The following is a 21,123-nucleotide window of genomic DNA, read 5'->3' as shown; positions in this document are numbered from 1 at the left end:
ACTACAAGCTGGACCTGGACCGAGCAACCCTCCACAGAATCCATTGTTCTGCAGTGTGCTGGCTTTGGAACACCACATCCTCCCAATTCCTAAACCTCAGGGAAGGTTCTAGGCATCAGTGGCCATCAGACTCATTTTGGTGCAAATCAGAAAGCCAGAAAAGCCCAATTCAAAAGAAAATCAGCCCTGGTGCTGCTGCCTGCTGCCATCTACAGTCATCAGAGGCTGCTTCTTCACTTGCTGTGTAGGGAGATTGCGTAGCCTGGCAAAAGTCCTATCGACTCCTACGGAGAAGGATCAGGACCAAAGGGATGCTGCAAACTGGAAGCAGGCTCCAATAAGACACAGGAATTATTTCCTCTTGTTCCCAACAGGAAGTGCACTGTACCTCTTGTGCAGAGGGTGGGTCTGAATTTGTGGAGACCATAAAGCAATAAATAAGCTTTGTTTACATGGAGATCAATATCACTTTCCTCGGTATTTTTTTTTTTTTTAAATAGGAGGGAAAATGCTCACATTACACCTCACACAGGCTAAACAGCAGGAACCCAGCTGACAGTATTACTTCAGAGTAACACAAGACCCCTGCCTCATTCAGTGCAGAGGAGGCTCTTGGGAGGAAGGTGGGTAATGTAGTGAAGGATGTCTGTAGGACGACCTCCACCCCACACCAGCCATGCCTCATTTGTTGCACAAGTTGGAAGGCATGTAGCAAATGAGGCAGGGGATCACAGGAAGGGGAAGGATAGCTGCATCATTAAAGAAGCTGAATACCACCATGGAGAATTGAATTCTACCCCTGCTTCTGCCACCAAGTCACTTAAACCAAAATGTTCACGTTGACCACTAATTATGAGCTCCTTGTTTTCTGGGTGCCCACCACGAGGTATCTGGCCTCCGAACTGCAGCCGTGCTGAGCACTCACAAGTACAACTAACGTAAACTATCAGGCCCTAGATGTGTCAAGTTGGGCACCCAACCTTAATGGACACTTCTGACAATTATGGTCTTAATTCCTCTACCTCAGCATGTGGTGAACCACTCGTACGCTAGTGAGAGTGACAAATATCCAGGAGGAAATGAATCATTTTGCATTCAGTGCAGGCTGTGTGGGGTACACATATTCATATTTATTTTCACCCATTTCAATCAATAACCATCCATTCATTCAGGAAAACACTTCCTCTCTGTAAGAACAGTAGGCCAGTGGAACAGACTGCCGAGGGAAGACATGGAAGCTCCTTCACTGGAGGTTTTCAAAAGGAGGCTGGGCAGTCATCTGTCTTGGATGGCTTAGACACAACAAATCTTGCATCTTGGCAGGGGGTTAGACTAGATGACCTTTGCGGTCCCTTCTAACCCTATGGTTCTGTAATTCTATGATTCACTGAATGACACAGATCCCATGGGAAAATAAAGTGTGATCATGTAAATAGAGATCATCATGATGCATAAGCACATGGGAGCCAAAATAAGGTTGCAAAGGTAACCTGAATTCTGGCATTGCCTAACATTGGAGTGCTTGACCTTGAAACCTTAATGTTCTTTTCATGTTGTTTTTTTGAGGCAAGATTTGGGAAAAGAAACCTGAAAAAAACAAATTCTGTCATGTAGAACCATATTGACCCCATACTTGGGACAACTGTAGGGGTGAAGTGGTTCTCAACCTGTGGCCTGCGGGCCGCTTGCAGCCCAATCAACACAGAGCTGCAGCCCATGTGACATCCTCAAGTCCATACACATAGTACTGGATGTGACCGCATAACACATTGTAATGATAAATAGGTTGAGAACCACTGCTTTAAACCAAAGCACAGTCTTCAACTACCAGAGCTGAGTAACTGGTAGAAGGAGGAGGTGGCTATCTGTGTGGACTAGGCACTAGAGCGGGATGACACACACTTTGGAGTGCGTTTCACAATCATCTACCAACAGCAGAGGAATTGAGAGACTCAGAACACTTGGGTTCCATTCCAGGCTCGGAGGAAGGGAGTGTTTTCTAGTGGTTATAGACCCTGCTGCTCCCACACCCCTTCCCTCCAGTTTTCAGCCCTCTACATTCCAATTGTTTCCTTCTCCTACCTGCTGCCTGAGTGCGAGCAAGGGGGCATTGAGATAACCTGAGAGACCATCTCCATGCTCGCGATTTCAGCGCCCCCTAGCAACTAGGAGCAGTAATTACTAGGAAAGTCAGGCTTGTACCCTGCAAACTTGTGCTTGAGCATGTTCAGTTCAGACTGAATCTTAGGAGAATTTAGCTGCCAAACTTGAACAAGGCTTTACTCAGCATGTGAAAAAATATTTTTTTCAGACCTATATCTTTGCTAGACTTGGGCGGTGCTTCATAAGAGCTGCCAAAGGCAAGTAACAAGGGCAACCCCCCTGCCAATTATCAAGCCCTTGCTAAAAAGCACAAGAGCTTCCCAATGAACAGGCTGCAATAATTTTTCTTTTAATGTTGGCAAAACAACATTTTTCACAAATCTCATTCTCAGAAATGGCTGAACTGCTTCAGCTGAAACTTTATAAATAAATTCAGCCCGAGGAAGACAACCAGCATGGAAAATATCAGCCCCAGTGGTTCAAATCTGCCAAAGTTATAAGCAATTGAAAACAGGATCCTGTAATGAAAAGTGTCAGGAAACCAGCATCCACAGGGTTCGAATGCTATGTGGACAATATCTTCATGTGGGAAGAAAATCTAGAATTGTCCATGAAAGCTGTAACAAATAGACTGCAAGACTATGGTTAAGGAGTAAAGAGAATTAAATATTCATTTTTCCCCCACTCCACAAGATAATGTCAATTGCCCAGTGATGTGTCCAATTCTGGTGCCCACAATTCAAGAAGGATGTTGATAAATAGGAGAGGGTTCAGAAAAAAAGCCACAAGAATAATTAAAGAATTGGAAAACATGTCTAATAGAGCTCCTGGAGTCTAACAAAGAGAAGGTTAAGAGGTGATTTGAACACAGCAGGGGGGGACAAGTTGGGCAATTTGCCCCAGGCCCTGGGCCCCGCAGGGGCCCCCACGAGAGTATTTCGGGGCCCCTGGAGCAGGGTCCTTCACTCGCTCAGGGGGCCCCGGAAAACTCTTGTAGGGCCCGGGCCCCCGGAGCTTCTTCTGCTCGGGGTCTTCGGCGGCAATTCGGTGGCGGGGGGTCCTTCCGCTCCAGGACCCACCGCCAAAGTGCCCTGAAGACCCGCGGCGGGGGGTCCTCCCACCCCGGGACCCGCCACCAAAGACCCCAGACTCCCTGAATCCTCTGGGCGGCCCTGGATCACAGTCTATGAGTATCTACTTGGGTACTAGCAGAGAAAGGTCTAACAAGATCCAGTGGCTGGAAGTTGAAGCTAGACTGATTCAGACGGGAAATACGGTATACATTTTAACAGTGACACCACTTCTTGTTGGGATAAAGCCTCTGATTTTACATGGATGGATTGCAGTGAGAAATCAATAGCGCACGCACCACGCCCAGGGGCAAACAGAAAGCAATTGTGCACAGGTGGAGGGAGACTCTCGATACAGAGCTCTGGATTGATGAAATTCCATGCACACATGTAGAGGTCTTTCTTACCATACATTTCTCCATACACCTTTACTAACTTTTCAAGAACTCTAGTGGGGAGAAGGGGGGGACCTTAAGTAGCAACTGCCAGGCACCAGCACTGATCTTTCTATCAATGACATACCGGTATGATATTCAGTGTAAATCCCCCTTGGAACATGGTAACCCAGATACTCTTTCCAGGTTGCCTAGAAAAGTCAAGGCACCTGAATACAATCCAATACACAATGTGACTTTCTTTTTTAGTTAAGAGGAGTGAAGAAAGGACACAAGTGGAGATGACACTGGAATCTGTTTGCAAGAAAAGGAATTCCTTGGTCCGGTAAGATGCTTGGTAGAATTAAGTGGGTGATGTGGGGATTCATGTGCCTGCTAGTCATCTACCAATATTTACTGAGCAGGGAGTTTTCCTTGCATTAATGAACTACTGTACTATGGGAAATTCATTCCATGGTTGTCTGCTCTGGTATAACCCCTGACTGAACAGAACAAAAAGGTAAAAACTGGGACTGGTCATGGGAAAGCATTTGGTGTAGCTAAATAAGCATTGCCATCTACTCAGGTATTGGTGCACTTTGCATCTGCCGTTCCTGTAAGCTTGAATTGTGAAGACCGGATTGGTCCTCAGCCAGTCCAGAAACCAGAGGACACAAAGCCACCTCCTCCTCCATTGTCTCCGCACTCCTCCATCTATTCCTGAGCAAAGCATGACTACAGCCAAGACTCAAGGCCAGAGATGCATACAAGATTGGTGTGAAAAATGAGCTTTGAGTTTTAGGGCTGGTTTGAAACCATCAACGCCACTGAGTTTCACAGGCTCGTCTCCAAATCCATAAATCAGTCCTTTTCTTCTGGCATCTCAAGCAACCAAAAGTCCTTTATTTGTGTTACAGAAGTTTTGCATAACTCTGGACTCCAATAGGAATACCAGGATGACACTGAACAAAGGGAATTTTAGACTATCAGGGAGTATTGCCTAAAGATGAGACCTAATTGAATGTGCAACAGCTTCTGACATGAAGCAGTGGAAGCCCTGTTGAATGGGACACTTTGAGCTAGCACAGGCAGAACACTGGAAAATTTGCATTAATTTTGCTGCTTTAGCCCAACCATGAACTAAGTGTTGCCTTACAGAATAAATGTGTTACTGAGCATAAGTTGTACTCTGCTGATACACTTTACAAGAAAATTCACACTGTTACTATTCTAGCTAATGTACCATTGAACGGTTAACTTTCATAAAGTGAAATAATAATGTAATTGGATAGCAGTGGCGCATGCTCTAACAGGGAGCTCCAACCACATTTAAAGGAAAAGCTTTTTCAAGTAATGAAAGCGTCATGGATATATCTTTCTCTTCAGAGACAGACATTTCAGAGATGCACTCAGCTATACCCATCATTTGTCGACCAGAAATTACACAGAGTCTGTACCCTGGTGACACCATACACAATGTGTGTCTGCACACAATTAAGACTAAGATTTTGTCATGGGTATTTTTATTGAAAGTCAGGGACAGGACATGGGCAATAGACAATAAATAATGGAAGCCCAGAGCCCAGCCACCCAAAGCTAAAGTCACGGAGATCATGTAAAATCATGGAATCCGTGACCTCTGTGATGGACTCACAGCCTTACACACAATATATCCAATCCATGATTCCTTAAGTGTTTTGACCCTGCCAGTGAGAGGGGCTATAACTAGGATGACCAGACGTCCCAATACTATCAGGACCACCCCAATATTAGGGGCTTTGTCTTACATACGCAACTATTCCCCCAGCCCCCGAAAAAAAAGTGTCCCAATTTTTCACACTTGCTATGTGGTTACCCTAGCTATAACCTAACTTCAAGGCTATAACTAGGTTCTAATTATAGTCAGGGCCCTTCGTTTTCGGTTTTTATTTTATTTAATTTTTCCCAGGAATGTATCTGTGTTTATTACTACTACTACTACAACAAACAACAACAACTGAAAATTGGTACAAAAGCAATTAATAATTTTTCTGTGTAAATACTGGGGTTTATTTTTGTGGATGGAAGGACAAGGGGAAAAGTATTCAGTAGATAAATGCTTTCATGAATGCAATTCAATGTGGTTTGTTGCAGAACTAAAACAGAACTCAAAACACAATGCTAACAGCTTGAAATGTGTACGTGGTGGGCGTGAGATTCATCAGTACATTCAAATGCACACGCACTTCAGAGTTTGCGTGCGTGCCTGTTTATTGTTTGCATCTTCTAGACTAATACATAGCCTTACTTCAACAGGCAGCTTTGCATATACACAGACTAATGTATTATTGTAATACAGCTCTCTGATGCAATGTATTGTATTTTCCTAATAAAACAAGTTATTTTTTATATATTTGAGTGATACAAAAGTAGGGTGCTGTGGGATAGCGGCCTGAGTTTTTCCAACATGCTCAAGCACGAGCAAGGCTGGGGAGTCTCGTAGGTGCAGACATGCCAAGATGGTTGTTCCACTGATGGGTGGATGTGCTAAATGGGGAAAGCTGTAATTGTGCTAGTTAAAAGAACAGGAGTACTTGTGGCACCTTAGAGACTAACAAATTTATTAGAGCATAAGCTTTCGTGGGCTACAGCCCACTTCTTCGGATGCTAATTAAGTGTATCCAAGCATGGCTTACAGTCAACAAAGTTCTATCCACAGCGTAGACTAGAACGAAAGTATGATAAGGCTGACAGGGACCTACCATAAATATGTAAAACAGATCCCTATCTCTCTAGCGAATTCTGAATAGGTGCTATAGATGATTGGATCTTAAGATGTCTAATGAATTTTATGTCACAGCCGCCTTCAGCAGTTGGCAACATCCCCTTCCTGACTGGTAAGTTAAGTTCTGCACTTTGAATTTTTTCTTATTTCAATATTATTATTAATTATTTGTATTATGCTAGGTGCTGTACAGACAGGAACAAAAGGTCCCTTCCCCAGAGAGCTTAACAATCAAAGCAGATAAACCTATGGAGCAAATGCATCCCTAGTCCAACTGCACTGACTTCAGCTGAGAGTTACACCAGAAATTAGTCTTACTCGTTATTTGCCTGCTTATTAACACTAGGACACTCCCATTGCTTTGTGCAAGTCTTACAGGCTTTGTCAAGGTTCACAGGCCAGGAATCTAAAACCCCCTCGATATCAGAGAAACCCCATTTAATACGCTCTTGAAAAGCATTCTTGGCTTCAGCAGGGCATAGAATTGCCACCTCTGCATTAAGCCCAACAAAATCTGGCTTCAGCCACGACCACCAGATTCCTGCGTCTTCTGAGCCCTCAGAACCACAGCCAGAATGAGGGAGAGAGCCTCTCTCTCTTTCCCTCAATCATGGGAGTGTTTTTTTCTATCTGGAAAATGTCTGAGCTTTATCCTCTCCTAGAAATCACAAAATATGTCCCAATCTTTGTAAAAGTAGCCCCTCTATATTTAAGAGACCCCAATTGCCCAAGCTCTTTCAGAGAATTTAAAGGAAGCCTTTGGAAATTAACCAAAAAATGAATAAGACATTTAAATAGACACATTCATTAAAAGATAAAGAAAAACAAATCATTTCTCCTGCGTGGCTAACACCTCAGATGATTCAAACAAAGGCATTTACAAATCTAAATTACATTTCCCCATTTCTGCTGTTTTATTTTCTGTCCTTCGCTCAGATTGGACAGAGAAGAGACCCTAGTCAGTTTCACTTCCCGTTTACAGACTTTCTGGTTCCCTTTCACCACCATGCTGGGTACTTGGGTTTCTAACAGCACAGGAGCATCTGTAAGACTTTGTCTGAGGTTTTCTTTAAAAATAAAAATTTAGTATAAAAATAAATGTTTTAATGAATTTTTAAAAAAAAATCCTTGAAAACCTTTAAAAAATATTGGAAGTTCTTTGACAAAACTTTTATGGAAGTTAGTAAGAGTGAGCAGAGTAGGATTCCTCTATTTGGCTTGAATTTAAATCCACCTGACAGAATTATCTGGATCTCTGATTTGCATAAGTGTATATTGAACATTATGGGGCCAGATCCTGAGGATCCTGATGCAGGCAAAACTCAAAAGAATGATGGGAGTTTTTACTGCGTAAAACAGGGCTTCAGAATTTGATCCCACGTAAATTTGGGCAAATTACTCACAAAGGTCTGGTCCACATTACAATAAGCCATTGTTTTTGCTAGCACTGTTGCTAACAATCATATTAGCTAAGAGAATTACCAACCCTAAGCATTCAAAAATTATGACTCAGCCCCTCCCCCCCAAATCATTAGATTAGTTTAAAAATCAGACAAGCTTCTCCTTCAGAGATCTCATCCCAACACCAATCCCTGGTTCCCAGGAAGTAACTGCCTCAAAAAATGAAATAATCAGAGACACGCTTCCTCCACCCAGAACCTTGTACTAAAAAAGGCTATGTGAGGGGCAGCAGCAGTGGGCGAAAGGGTTTGGGGGAGTCGTCCTCTCTGGTACTAGCCCCGGGGCAGCCTGTCTGCACCCCAAGCTCCTCATCCCTGGCCCTGCCCCACCCCAGAGCCTGTGCTCCCAGCCAGAGCCCTCACCCCCTGCACCCCAACCCTCAGCCCCAGCCCTGAGCCCCTTTCTACCAGGGCCGGCTCCAGGCACCAGCTTAACAAGCAGGTGCTTGGGGCGGCCAAGGGAGTGAAGGACCTACTGCTGAACTGCCGCCGCCGATCGCGGCTTTTTTTTTTTTGCTTGGGGCAGCAGGAATGCTGGAGCTGGCCCTGCTTTCTACACCCCTGCCCCAGCCCAGACCCCTCACCCAAACTCCCTCCCAGAGCCTGTCCCCTCCACCGCAACTGCCTGCCCCTGCCCAGGTCCCACACCCCAACTCCCTCCCAGATCCTGTCCCCTGCCCCAGCCTAGAGCCCACACCCCGCACCCAAATGCCCTCCCAGAGCCCAACACCTCCCGCCTCCTACACCCAAACTTCCTCCCAGACCCTTAGGAAGGTGGGGGGGAGGGCACAACTTGGACCCATTCTGGGCACCACCAAAAATTATACAAACCTGCTTCCCCGTCTCCCTTAGGGTGTAGGGGTGGGGCATATGTAACCTGCATCTATGCCTCTGTAGCCAGAGTCAATATACTCACCGCTGTTAGTAGGGCAATGAGGCCTAATGGCCAAAGTCAATGGATTTGCCCCAGTAGGCAGAGCAGTAAGGCCGAGTGGCCAAAGTCAACAGATTCACCTCAGTCCACGGGGCAGTAAGGCCTAGTGGCCCAGTCGCCTCAGTTGGGGAAGGGGGCCAGCATGCACAAAAAGGTGGGTGGTGGTGGCCCGGTTACGGGGGCCCAGGCCCTCCTTTTCCACCAGGCCCCAGCCCAGTGCCCTGGTGGTGGTGGTGGGAGTGTGCGCCACTGAGTCAGCAGGGGGTTCTGACTGAAACATGCTTATGGTGTTATTAATTATGTTATTATTTATTAACAATCTGGAGGATGGTGTGGACTGCACTCTCAGCAAGTTTGCAGATGACACTAAACTGGGAGGAGTGGTAGATACGCCTGAGGGTAGGGATCGGATACAGAGGGACCTAGACAAATTAGAGGATTGGGCCAAAAAAAACCTGATGAGGTTCAACAAGGACAAGTGCAGAGTCCTGCACTTAGGACGGAAGAATCCCATGCACTGCTACAGACTAGGGACCGAATGGCTAGGTAGCAGTTCTGCAGTAAAGGACCTAGGGGTCACAGTGGACAAGAAGCTGGATATGAGTCAACAGTGTGCTCTTGTTGCCAAGAAGGCTAACGGCATTTTGGGCTGTATAAGTAGGGGCATTGCCAGCAGATCGAGGAACGTGATCATTCCCCTTTATTCGACATTGGTGAGGCCTCATCTGGAATACTGTATCCAGTTTTGGAAAAATTGGAAAGAGTCCAGCGGAGGGCAACAAAAATGATTAGGGGTCTGGAGCACATGACTTATGAGGAGAGGCTGAGGGAACTGGGATTGTTTAGTCTCCAGAAGAGAAGAATAAGGGGGGATTTGATAGCAGCCTTCAACTACCTGAAGGGGGGTTCCAAAGAGGATGGAGCTCGGCTGTTCTCAGTGGTGGCAGATGACAGAACAAGGAGCAATGGTCTCAAGTTGCAGTGGGGGAGGTCCAGGTTGGATATTAGGAAACACTATTTCACTAGGAGGGTGGTGAAGCACTGGAATGCGTTACCTAGGGAGGTGGTGAAGTCTCCTTCCTTGGAGGTTTTTAAGGCCTGGCTTGACAAAGCCCTGGCTGGGATGATTTAGTTGGGAATTGGTCCTGCTTTGAGCAGGGGGTTGGACTAGATGACCTCTTGAGGTCCCTTCCAACCATGATATTCTATGATTCTATGGTAAAATCCTGAGAGCTGGCAACACTGCATCTGTAAAAGGAGGATAATGGTTCCCGACTTCTCCGGGGTGTTGAGGGTAAAATCCATTAGAGAGAAGGCATTTTTGTACTCCAGTGAATGGCTCAGGATACAGTACCGATCAGTGTTTCCCAACTCTTAGTTTGAACAGCCTCCATGGTCTGTCAATACTGTGTCTCTCTCGTCTTTTTCCTTCTCTATTCATCTAGCATTGGCTTTACACAATCTGGCCACTTTTGGTTCAAGAGCATTCTCTCTGTGATCCAGGAAAACCTGTCATATGAAAAGAGACTAGAGGAGCTTGTCAAGTATCAGGGGGTAGCCGTGTTAGTCTGTATCTACAAAAACAACAAAGAGTCTGGTGGCACCTTAAAGACTAACAGATTTATTTGGGCATAAGCTTTCGCGAGTAAAAACCTCACTTCTTCGGATGCATAGAGTAAAAGCTACAGATGCAGGCATTATATACCTCCTTTGTAGAGGAGCTTGGGTTGTTTAGTCTGACAAAGCGAAGGCTGAGGGGGGATATGATTGCTCTCTTTAAATATATTAGAGGGATTAATACAAGGGAGGGAGAAGAATTATTCCAGCTTAGCACTAATGTGGATACGAGAACGAATGGATATAAACTGGCCGTGGGGAAGTTCAGGCTTGAAATTAGACGAAGGTTTCTGACCGTCAGAGGGGTGAAATATTGGAACGGCCTTCCGAGGGAAACGGTGGGGGCGACGGACCTGTCTGGTTTTAAGATTAAGTTAGATAAGTTTATGGAGGGAATGGTTTAATGGTAAAACATAGTAGTCAAGGAAAACCAAGCAATGGTAGGTAAATAGTATAATGGCTAACAGGGGTCAGGCTGGAGACTCTTGCCTATATGCTCGGGGTCTTACTGATCGCCATATTTGGGGTCGGGAAGGAATTTTCCTCCAGGGCAGATTGGCTGAGCCTCTGGAGGTTTTTCGCCTTCCTCCGCAGCATGGGGCAGGGATCACTAGCAGGAGGGTCTCTGCCGATTGAAGTCACTAAAAACAGGATTGGGGACTTCAACAGCAGAGTCCAGGGAAGGGGTAGGGATGGTTTTATGGCCTGCAGCATGCAGGGGGTCAGACCAGATGATCATAATGGTCCCTTCTGACCTTAAAGTCTATGAGTCTATGAGAATCTTCCAACTCTCTCCTCCACTTCTGATTTCCACTTAGAACTTCTCTCTTCTTGTCTGAATTTCTCTGTCATGACTGAACCCTTTAACTTAATCAGTCACACAGTGACTTGGCACAGTCCTGTAATTTATACCATATGCCATCTGCTGCCCTGGATTACTTAAATCCTTTTGGGATATAGGGCCTTATCTGGCAACCTTTACTCACCCAAATAGTCTTGTTTGTTTCAACAGAGCTACCTTTGTAAGGATTACTCACCTGAGTAAAAGTTGTAGGTCTGAGCCCACAGCTTGTGTGAAACTATACAAAGCTAAGCTTTGTGTTCTTTTATTTATTATAGTAAAAGTCAATCTTTCCAAACACCGCTGAGAAGGACAGTAGAGGCAAGGTGCCTGCTTCAAGCTAAACATCTTAGCCATGCGTTTTGTCACTAACATTTTTAGGTGTCTACACGCTGATTTCTATCAGCCCAGGTTAAGTGTGTTAGAACGCAGAGCCTTGAGAATATTTGCCAACAGCAGAGATTAACTCTATATCAAAGTGATGAGATATATTCTTGTAATAGGAATAGCATGATCGGAAGCCACCAATTAATTAGTTATATTTTATCCAACCCATGGAGACCATTGCAGGGGGTTCATATATTGTGATTAAAGAGCTGCAGGAATTTTCTAAAGCCGAGGTCTTCCAGAACTCCTCTTATTTACTTAGTTTTACAACAGGAGCTAGCACACTGCAGCAGGACTGGGATGTACAAATGGCACTGACCTACTCAACAGATCTGTTTCCGGTGTGTTTTCACAGTCAGATACACCCACTTTAGACTGAATTAGTAATTACTGCTTTTTTATTTCTATGTCACCTGCAGAGCCCATTCCACTTTAGGAGAAGGAGCTTAGGGTTGCCAGGTGTCCAGTTTTTGACCGGAACTCCCGATCGAAAAGGGATCATGGTGGCTCCGGTCAGCACTGCTGACCAGGCCATTTAAAGTCCAGTTGGCAGCGCAGCATGGCTAAGGCAGGCTCCCTGCCTGCCGTGGCTCCGCGCGGCTCCTAGAAGCAGGGGCATATCTCCCCTCCGGCATGTCTCCTGCCCCCGCCCCAAGCACCAGCTCTGCAGCTCCCATTGGCCGGGAGCTGCAGGGGCAGCACCTGCAGATGAGGCAGCACACAGAACCGCCTGGCCGTGCCTCTGCGTAGGAGCTGGAGTGGGGACATGCCATTGCTTCCAGGAGCTGCTTGAGGAAGTCCCCACCGGAGCCTGCACCCCGAGCCCCTTCCCATGTGCCAACCCCCTGCCCCAGCCCTGATCCCCCTCTCACCCACTGAACCCCTTGATCCCAGCCCAGAGCACCCTCCTGCACCACAAACCCTTCAGCCCCAGCCACACCCCAGAGTCTGCACCCCCGGCTGGAGCCCTCACACACCCCCCATACCCCAACCCCTGCCTGGAGTCACCTTACACATCCTAACCCCTCATTTCTAGCCCCACCCTGGAACCCAGACCCCCAGTCCAGAGCCCTTACCCCCTCCCACACCCTAACCCCTTGCCTCCGCCTGGGGCCCCCTCCCATACTCTGAACCCCTCAGCTCCACCCCCCAGCCTAGAGCACCCTCCTGCACCCCATACTCCTCATCCCTGGCCCCACCCCAGCCAAAGCCCTTACCCCCTCCTGCATCCCAACCCATTGCCTCAGCTCGGAGCCCTTTCCCACACCTCAAACTCCTCATTTCTGGCCCCACCCTGGAGCTCCTAACCCCAGCCGGAGCCTTCATCCCCTTCCACACCCCAACCCACTGAGCCAGCCGGGTGAAAATGAGCAAGTGAGTGAGGGTGGGGAGAGCGAGCAACAGAGGGAGAGGGTGATGGAGTGAGCAGGGGGTGGGGCCTCAGAGGAGGGGCAGGGTAGGGGGCGGGATAAAAGTGTTCGGTTTTGTGTGAGTAGAAAGTTGGCAACCCTAAAGGAGCTGGATCCTTCTTGCTTACCCTTAACAGAAGACGCTACTAAGTTCCAGTCAGCTACACCTGTGAAAATTCACTGAAGGCAATGGGCTTGCACGGGTGACACTAAGGCCTGCAGGACCATTAGTAATAATGCAGCTGTAGAAGACAATAAGTACCCAGCAAGCCCACATGAGGTTTCAAAGATGACAGTAAGGTGAAAAAAATATTTTCATCTGTAAATTGATCAGATTTGATTTGCAGTCGCAGCCAGAACAAACACACAACTCCAAAATAGCAATGTACAGTCACACTTCAGAATAGACGCACACAGTGCGAAAAAAGAGAACTGAGGTTGAATAGTAAGAAAAATATCTTATGGTGAAATGCAACAGACTGGAATAGGAAGTCACACTACAGGAGCCATTTAAGATTAACCTAACAAAGCACTTTGGAACATATGTTGGAGTGAAGCCTGCAATGGTCTCCATGGGTTGGATAAAATATCAACTAATTAATTGGTGGCTTCCGATCATGCTATTCCTATTACAAGAATGTATCTCATCACTTTGATATAGAGTTAATCTCTGCTGTTGGCAAATATTCTCAAGGCTCTGCGTTCTAACACACTTAACCTGGGCTGATAGAAATCAGCGTGTAGACACCTAAAAATGTTAGTGACAAAACGCATGGCTAAGATGTTTAGCTTGAAGCAGGCACCTTGCCTCTGCTGTCCTTCTCAGCGGTGTTTGGAAAGATTGACTTTTACTATAATAAATAAAAGAACACAAAACTTAGCTTTGTATAGTTTCACACAAGCTGTGGGCTCAGACCTACAACTTTTACTCAGGTGAGTAATCCTTACAAAGGTAGCTCTGTTGAAACAAACAAGACTATTTGGGTGAGTAAAGGTTGCCAGATAAGGCCCTATATCCCAAAAGGATTTAAGTAATCCAGGGCAGCAGATGGCATATGGTATAAATTACAGGACTGTGCCAAGTCACTGTGTGACTGATTAAGTTAAAGGGTTCAGTCATGACAGAGAAATTCAGACAAGAAGAGAGAAGTTCTAAGTGGAAATCAGAAGTGGAGGAGAGAGTTGGAAGATTCTCATAGACTCATAGACTTTAAGGTCAGAAGGGACCATTATGATCATCTGGTCTGACCCCCTGCATGCTGCAGGCCATAAAACCGTCCCTACCCCTTCCCTGGACTCTGCTGTTGAAGTCCCCAATCCTGTTTTTAGTGACTTCAATCGGCAGAGACCCTCCTGCTAGTGATCCCTGCCCCATGCTGCGGAGGAAGGCGAAAAACCTCCAGAGGCTCAGCCAATCTGCCCTGGAGGAAAATTCCTTCCCGACCCCAAATATGGCGATCAGTAAGACCCCGAGCATATAGGCAAGAGTCTCCAGCCTGACCCCTGTTAGCCATTATACTATTTACCTACCATTGCTTGGTTTTCCTTGACTACTATGTTTTACCATTAAACCATTCCCTCCATAAACTTATCTAACTTAATCTTAAAACCAGACAGGTCCGTCGCCCCCACCGTTTCCCTCGGAAGGCCGTTCCAATATTTCACCCCTCTGACGGTCAGAAACCTTCGTCTAATTTCAAGCCTGAACTTCCCCACGGCCAGTTTATATCCATTCGTTCTCGTATCCACATTAGTGCTAAGCTGGAATAATTCTTCTCCCTCCCTTGTATTAATCCCTCTAATATATTTAAAGAGAGCAATCATATCCCCCCTCAGCCTTCGCTTTGTCAGACTAAACAACCCAAGCTCCTCTAGTCTCTTTTCATACGACAGGTTTTCCTGGATCACAGAGAGAATGCTCTTGAACCAAAAGTGGCCAGATTGTGTAAAGCCAATGCTAGATGAATAGAGAAGGAAAAAGACGAGAGAGACACAGTATTGACAGACCATGGAGGCTGTTCAAACTAAGAGTTGGGAAACACTGATCGGTACTGTATCCTGAGCCATTCACTGGAGTACAAAAATGCCTTCTCTCTAATGGATTTTACCCTCAACACCCCGGAGAAGTCGGGAACCATTATCCTCCTTTTACAGATGCAGTGTTGCCAGCTCTCAGGATTTTACCATAGAATCATAGAATATCATGGTTGGAAGGGACCTCAAGAGGTCATCTAGTCCAACCCCCTGCTCAAAGCAGGACCAATTCCCAACTAAATCATCCCAGCCAGGGCTTTGTCAAGCCAGGCCTTAAAAACCTCCAAGGAAGGAGACTCCACCACCTCCCTAGGTAACGCATTCCAGTGCTTCACCACCCTCCTAGTGAAATAGTGTTTCCTAATATCCAACCTGGACCTCCCCCACTGCAACTTGAGACCATTGCTCCTTGTTCTGTCATCTGCCACCACTGAGAACAGCCGAGCTCCATCCTCTTTGGAACCCCCCTTCAGATAGTTGAAGGCTGCTATCAAATCCCCCCTTATTCTTCTCTTCTGGAGACTAAACAATCCCAGTTCCCTCAGCCTCTCCTCATAAGTCATGTGCTCCAGACCCCTAATCATTTTTGTTGCCCTCCGCTGGACTCTTTCCAATTTTTCCAAAACTGGATACAGTATTCCAGATGAGGCCTCACCAATGTCGAATAAAGGGGAATGATCACGTTCCTCGATCTGCTGGCAATGCCCCTACTTATACAGCCCAAAATGCCGTTAGCCTTCTTGGCAACAAGAGCACACTGTTGACTCATATCCAGCTTCTTGTCCACTGTGACCCCTAGGTCCTTTACTGCAGAACTGCTACCTAGCCATTCGGTCCCTAGTCTGTAGCAGTGCATGGGATTCTTCCGTCCTAAGTGCAGGACTCTGCACTTGTCCTTGTTGAACCTCATCAGGTTTTTTTTGGCCCAATCCTCTAATTTGTCTAGGTCCCTCTGTATCCGATCCCTACCCTCAGGCGTATCTACCACTCCTCCCAGTTTAGTGTCATCTGCAAACTTGCTGAGAGTGCAGTCCACACCATCCTCCAGATTGTTAATAAATAATAACATAATTAATAACACCATAAGCATGTTTCAGTCAGAACCCCCTGCTGGCTCAGTGGCGCACACTCCCACCACCACCACCAGGGCACTGGACTGGGGCCTGGTGGAAAAGGAGGGCCTGGGCCCCCGTAACCGGGCCACCACCACCCACCTTTTTGTGCATGCTGGCCCCCTTCCCCAACTGAGGCGACTGGGCCACTAGGCCTTACTGCCCCGTGGACTGAGGTGAATCTGTTGACTTTGGCCACTCGGCCTTACTGCTCTGCCTACTGGGGCAAATCCATTGACTTTGGCCATTAGGCCTCATTGCCCTACTAACAGCGGTGAGTATATTGACTCTGGCTACAGAGGCATAGATGCAGGTTACATATGCCCCACCCCTACACCCTAAGGGAGACGGGGAAGCAGGTTTGTATAATTTTTGGTGGTGCCCAGAATGGGTCCAAGTTGTGCCCTCCCCCCACCTCCCTAAGGGTCTGGGAGGAAGTTTGGGTGTAGGAGGCGGGAGGTGTTGGGCTCTGGGAGGGCATTTGGGTGCAGGGTGTGGGCTCTAGGCTGGGGCAGGGGACAGGCTCTGGGAGGGAGTTGGGGTGTGGGACCTGGGCAGGGGCAGGCAGTTGCGGTGGAGGGGACAGGCTCTGGGAGGGAGTTTGGGTGAGGGGTCTGGGCTGGGGCAGGGGTGTAGAAAGCAGGGCCAGCTCCAGCATTCCTGCTGCCCCAAGCAAAAAAAAAAGCCGCGATCGGCGGCGGCAGTTCAGCAGTAGGTCCTTCACTCCCTTGGCCGCCCCAAGCACCTGCTTGTTAAGCTGGTGCCTGGAGCCGGCCCTGGTAGAAAGGGGCTCAGGGCTGGGGCTGAGGGTTGGGGTGCAGGGGGTGAGGGCTCTGGCTGGGAGCACAGGCTCTGGGGTGGGGCAGGGCCAGGGATGAGGAGCTTGGGGTGCAGACAGGCTGCCCCGGGGCTAGTACCAGAGAGGACGACTCGCCCCAACCCTCTCCCCCACTGCTGCTGCCCCTCACCATAGCCTCACTGGGGGTGGGAGGTGGGGCTGTCCCTTGCCCAGCGTGGGGCAGAAGCAGTGACTGTGGGTGGGGGGGTGCAGGGTGTCACTATACTCACCCAAGCCCCAGTGCTCAGGTCCAGGAAACCCCCCACCTCCCCTGTGGTGGGTGGGTGCTGGAGTGGGAGTCGAGCTGGGGGGGGAAGTGGGCACATGGTGCACTCAGGGGAGGAGGCGGAGCGGAGGCGAGCTGGGCAGGGACCTGCCGGTGGGTGCTGAGCAGCCACCAATTTTTCCCCGTGGGTGCTCCAGCCCCAGAGCACCCACGGAGTCGGTGCCTATGGGCAGGATCACAGGGTCAGACACTCAAGGAAGCCCCAGCAGCTGCTCAGGTGAGTGAGGTCCAGAGATCTCTTCCTGCGTCTCCTCCCGGTGGGTGCCGGGGGAGGGGAGGGCTGCCAATCATGTGTGCACCTCCTCCTCTCCTCCCACGCAGCAGCATCCAGCTGCCTCAGCCTGCTCTTGTGCTGTAGCAACCACCCGCTTTCAATCAGGCAGGGACGCTCCGGGGCCCGGGGGAGGCGCGCAGAGGGGCGGCAGGTGGGGGCCAGGGGACGCTCCAGGCAGGGCCGGGGGGAGACCCAGCTCCAAACATTGGTGGAGCTGGCCAGGCCCCCGGGTAGGGTGACCAGAAGGCAAGTGTCAAAAATCGGGATGGGGGTGGGCGGTAATAGGAGCCTATATAAGAAAAAGCCCCAAATATCGGGACTGTCCCTATAAAATCGGAACATCTGGTCACCCTACCCCCAGCCCTGAATATTGCTGGAGCCCGGGCACCACAAGTCCATGTAACTCGCTGCCCCTGAAGGGAGATGGGGCGCACTCACCCCGCACTGGAGGGGGTCTAGCCAACCCTGTCACAACATCTCATGATTTTTTAAGACAGTCTCGTCATTTTTGGAGTGGTGGCTCATGACTTCTGAATGTGTGGGGCTGACAATGCTGCAAATGGGGAATTCAGGCACAGGACAGATTACGTGATTTGCTTATGGTTGTGCAGGAAGCCTGTGGCTGAGTCCAGGTGGCCTGAGGGGCCAGTCTAGTGCCACATGCACTAGGCCAGTGGTTCTCAACCATTGTGGGCCGCCTATACAGCTCTGTGTGTTATATGGGCTGCATCCACACAATAGATATACTACCTGCATGGCCCTGAGGATGTCACATGGGCCATAGCTGTGTGCTGATTGGGCTGGAAGCGGCCCACGGGCTGAGAACCACTGCACTAGGCCACCCTTCCCTCCCAGTGGAGGGTGATATGGCTGTGACTCTTGATACACACAAGACAGGCAGCAGCATTCTGTTCTGAAGTCTGAAGGGCTGGGGTTGGAATGGTAAATCTTCAAGAGTGGTGGACACAGGCCGGCTTGCAATCCATATCAGGCAGAGCTAATACATGACTTATGAGGCTCTATAATCAGAGAGCTGATTGCATTTTAATTAAAGAGCTATCGATAGGAACTTGGAAACTGCAGTCCCCACCAAACATCTGACAGCTGGGCAGAGATAAATTAAATATACCCAACAATCACCAATTGTACATCCCCCCCGCCCCAGCCAAAAAAACATCTTCTGGGAGAGGTAAATCCAGGGAAAGCAGAATGCAGGGCCTGGTAGTTTGTTCAGGGCTGTAGCTCTCTGATATGAAGAGTCTGGGTGTCTGTATATACGTATTAAGTACTTCCTCCTCTAGACAACTAATCCGATTAGCAGCTTTAGGAAAGTTGGAAATGTTATAATTCAAGGGGTCCCATTCATAAAATGTCTTGGGCTGTTTCTGCACAGAGGTCACATTCTTCCCACTAGAAAGAAAAAGCCCAGAACAGGACTCTCCCCCAATAGAGTCCCTCTCACCGGTTTGCTGTCATTCACCCTCCTCAAGTGGACCACCCTCTTTCACTTCCCACAAGGGAGGAGTAAGCCCAAAATACAAAGAATCAGCCTCTTCACCCACTGTAAAGAACCCACAGCATGTCAGATTTGTAACACTCTGGGGTAGATACAGACAGGCTTCTACGTTCTCAGCACAAGAGCAAAACAAAATAAGCCCACTAGAAAACTCACAAGATTTACTAATCTGCAGTAATGGGGATGCAGGGATTAATGAATGTTGAGGTGGGTGGGGCCAATGGAATGATGTCACACTCCCCATTGGCCAATCCTGGAGTGCTCTGTCGTGTATTGGCCCTGCCCCTTGTAATAAACAAACGGAACACAGCAGCACTGGTATAAGACTGGTCTTTATTATCAGGCCCCAGTCACTTGACATGAGTTGAAAGTCACAACAGACCAGTATTCCTGTCACATGACAGACGAGGGTTACAGAAGGTCAACACCCCTGTCACCTGGCCAGGATCAGCATCCACTCACTGCAGTGACTATTGTCACATCCCCCGCCCCCTTTTTTTTTTAATTAAATGCAAACAGCACAGTATCCATAGAAAAGCCCACAACCAGACACTAGCACAGCCAATTGCCACATGTGGTTTGTTCCTCTAATACCTTAGCAGCATCTAGCCCAAGCAACTTAAAAATAGGGTTGTGGAGAACAGAGCCTCCACCTTCTCCTCCAAAATCTACTTACCATCTGCCCAGGTTCACCACTTACAATGGTTTGCTTTGCAAGCAAACCCCCAGCCATGCCTCACAGCAGGAATGTTCTTCTACCAATCCGTAACCTCAACTTAACATGTTGAGTAATAAGGAGAAGGAGGATAGGGACATTGACTGGGAGAAATTGACAAGATGGATAGTACTGCAGTCTAGCAGGAATAGTAAGTGCCCGCCTAACAGTCTAACTAGGTATGTTGGTGGCAGGAGGGGGGGCGGAGTGGAGGAGAGGCATGTTCTGCCTCCACCACTCAGTACAACTGGGCTCGGGGGGGGGGGGGGGGGGGAAGAGGAGGGAAATAGGTGTGAGTGGGCTGTAGGGGGCACAGCTTGGCTCTGGGGGGTAGGGGGTGTGAGTGTCTGGGCTGGGGAGCCCATGGCTGGGTGCTGGGGGGGAGGGGCGTGTCTGCCCCTTGGGCTCTGGGGGGTAGAAGGGTGAGTGTCTGTCCCTGCCCCAGCTAGGCTCGGGGGGGGAGAAGGGGGCAGAGAAGGAGGACCTGGATTGTCGTAGGGGTTTCTTTAACTCTCTACTCCTGGGGGGGGGGGGGGAGGGAGGGAGAGGGAGAGTGAGTGAGTGAGTGTGTTACAGACATACTCGCTGACAGGTATTTTTAAATAAATTACCAAAATAATTGAAACTGGCATGATTATATAGGGTTATTTTGACAAATAATATTTTAAAATTCTGCAAATTTTATGTGCAGAATTTTTAATTTTTTGGTGCAGAATTTCCCCAGGAGTGACCTCTCTCTTGCCATGGCACGGAGCTCCCCATAAGCAGTAAGGACTGAAAACAGCCAGGCTCGTGCTGGAGTGCCGAGGTGCCCCCATTTTAGAAGAGCAGGCTCTTGGAGACTACAGCGATAAGGGTCACACAAGGGGAGAGATGGATCTGGAACTGATCATCAGCTGTATGTACCAACGTCAGCCTTCCTGCAGGGTTTGCTGGGGGAATTGCCGCATTGAGACACGCACACTGCAGAAATGGCACATTAAGAAATGTGGAGGGGGCAGCCTCATCAGGAGAAGAGGATGTGAGGAAAGCAGGGATGTGCACAGGCCTGATAAGGAGAAGAATTGTGTTTAGGAGACTTGGGTATAGGAATTGGGGAACCCTTTCCCCAAGTCTCTGAGCTCAAGGATTTCTCCCCCATGCCCCTCGGGGAACCTTCTGAGCACAGACACCCAAGCCAGCATGCGGCCACAGAACCTGTAAGGAGCAATGAGAGTTGGGGTCAAGTTACCTACCAATGAGAATTCTTGACACGAATCCCATCTCGTGCCACTCACTCATTCCAGCCAGCAGTATCGTGACACACACATTGGCTGTAGAGCAAAATTGATGACTGTTTGAGCTAATTCTGACCCACGTAAGCTATTCAAGTTGGTCCCATCTGTTGTC

At 48.3% G+C, this 21,123-nt stretch overlaps 1 protein-coding gene across 3 annotated transcripts in view; it reads right to left on the bottom strand.

Moving 5' to 3' along the window:
* The window catches only part of TLL2 (tolloid like 2), a 176,970-nt gene that overhangs the window by 106,609 nt on the left and 49,238 nt on the right, over positions 1-21,123 (bottom strand). The window lies entirely within an intron of this gene.

The sequence above is a fragment of the Chrysemys picta genome, chromosome 7 (genome assembly GCF_011386835.1).
Source record: "Chrysemys picta bellii isolate R12L10 chromosome 7, ASM1138683v2, whole genome shotgun sequence".
NCBI lineage: Eukaryota > Metazoa > Chordata > Testudines > Emydidae > Chrysemys > Chrysemys picta.
This window is presented reverse-complemented; position numbering and strand designations above follow the sequence as displayed.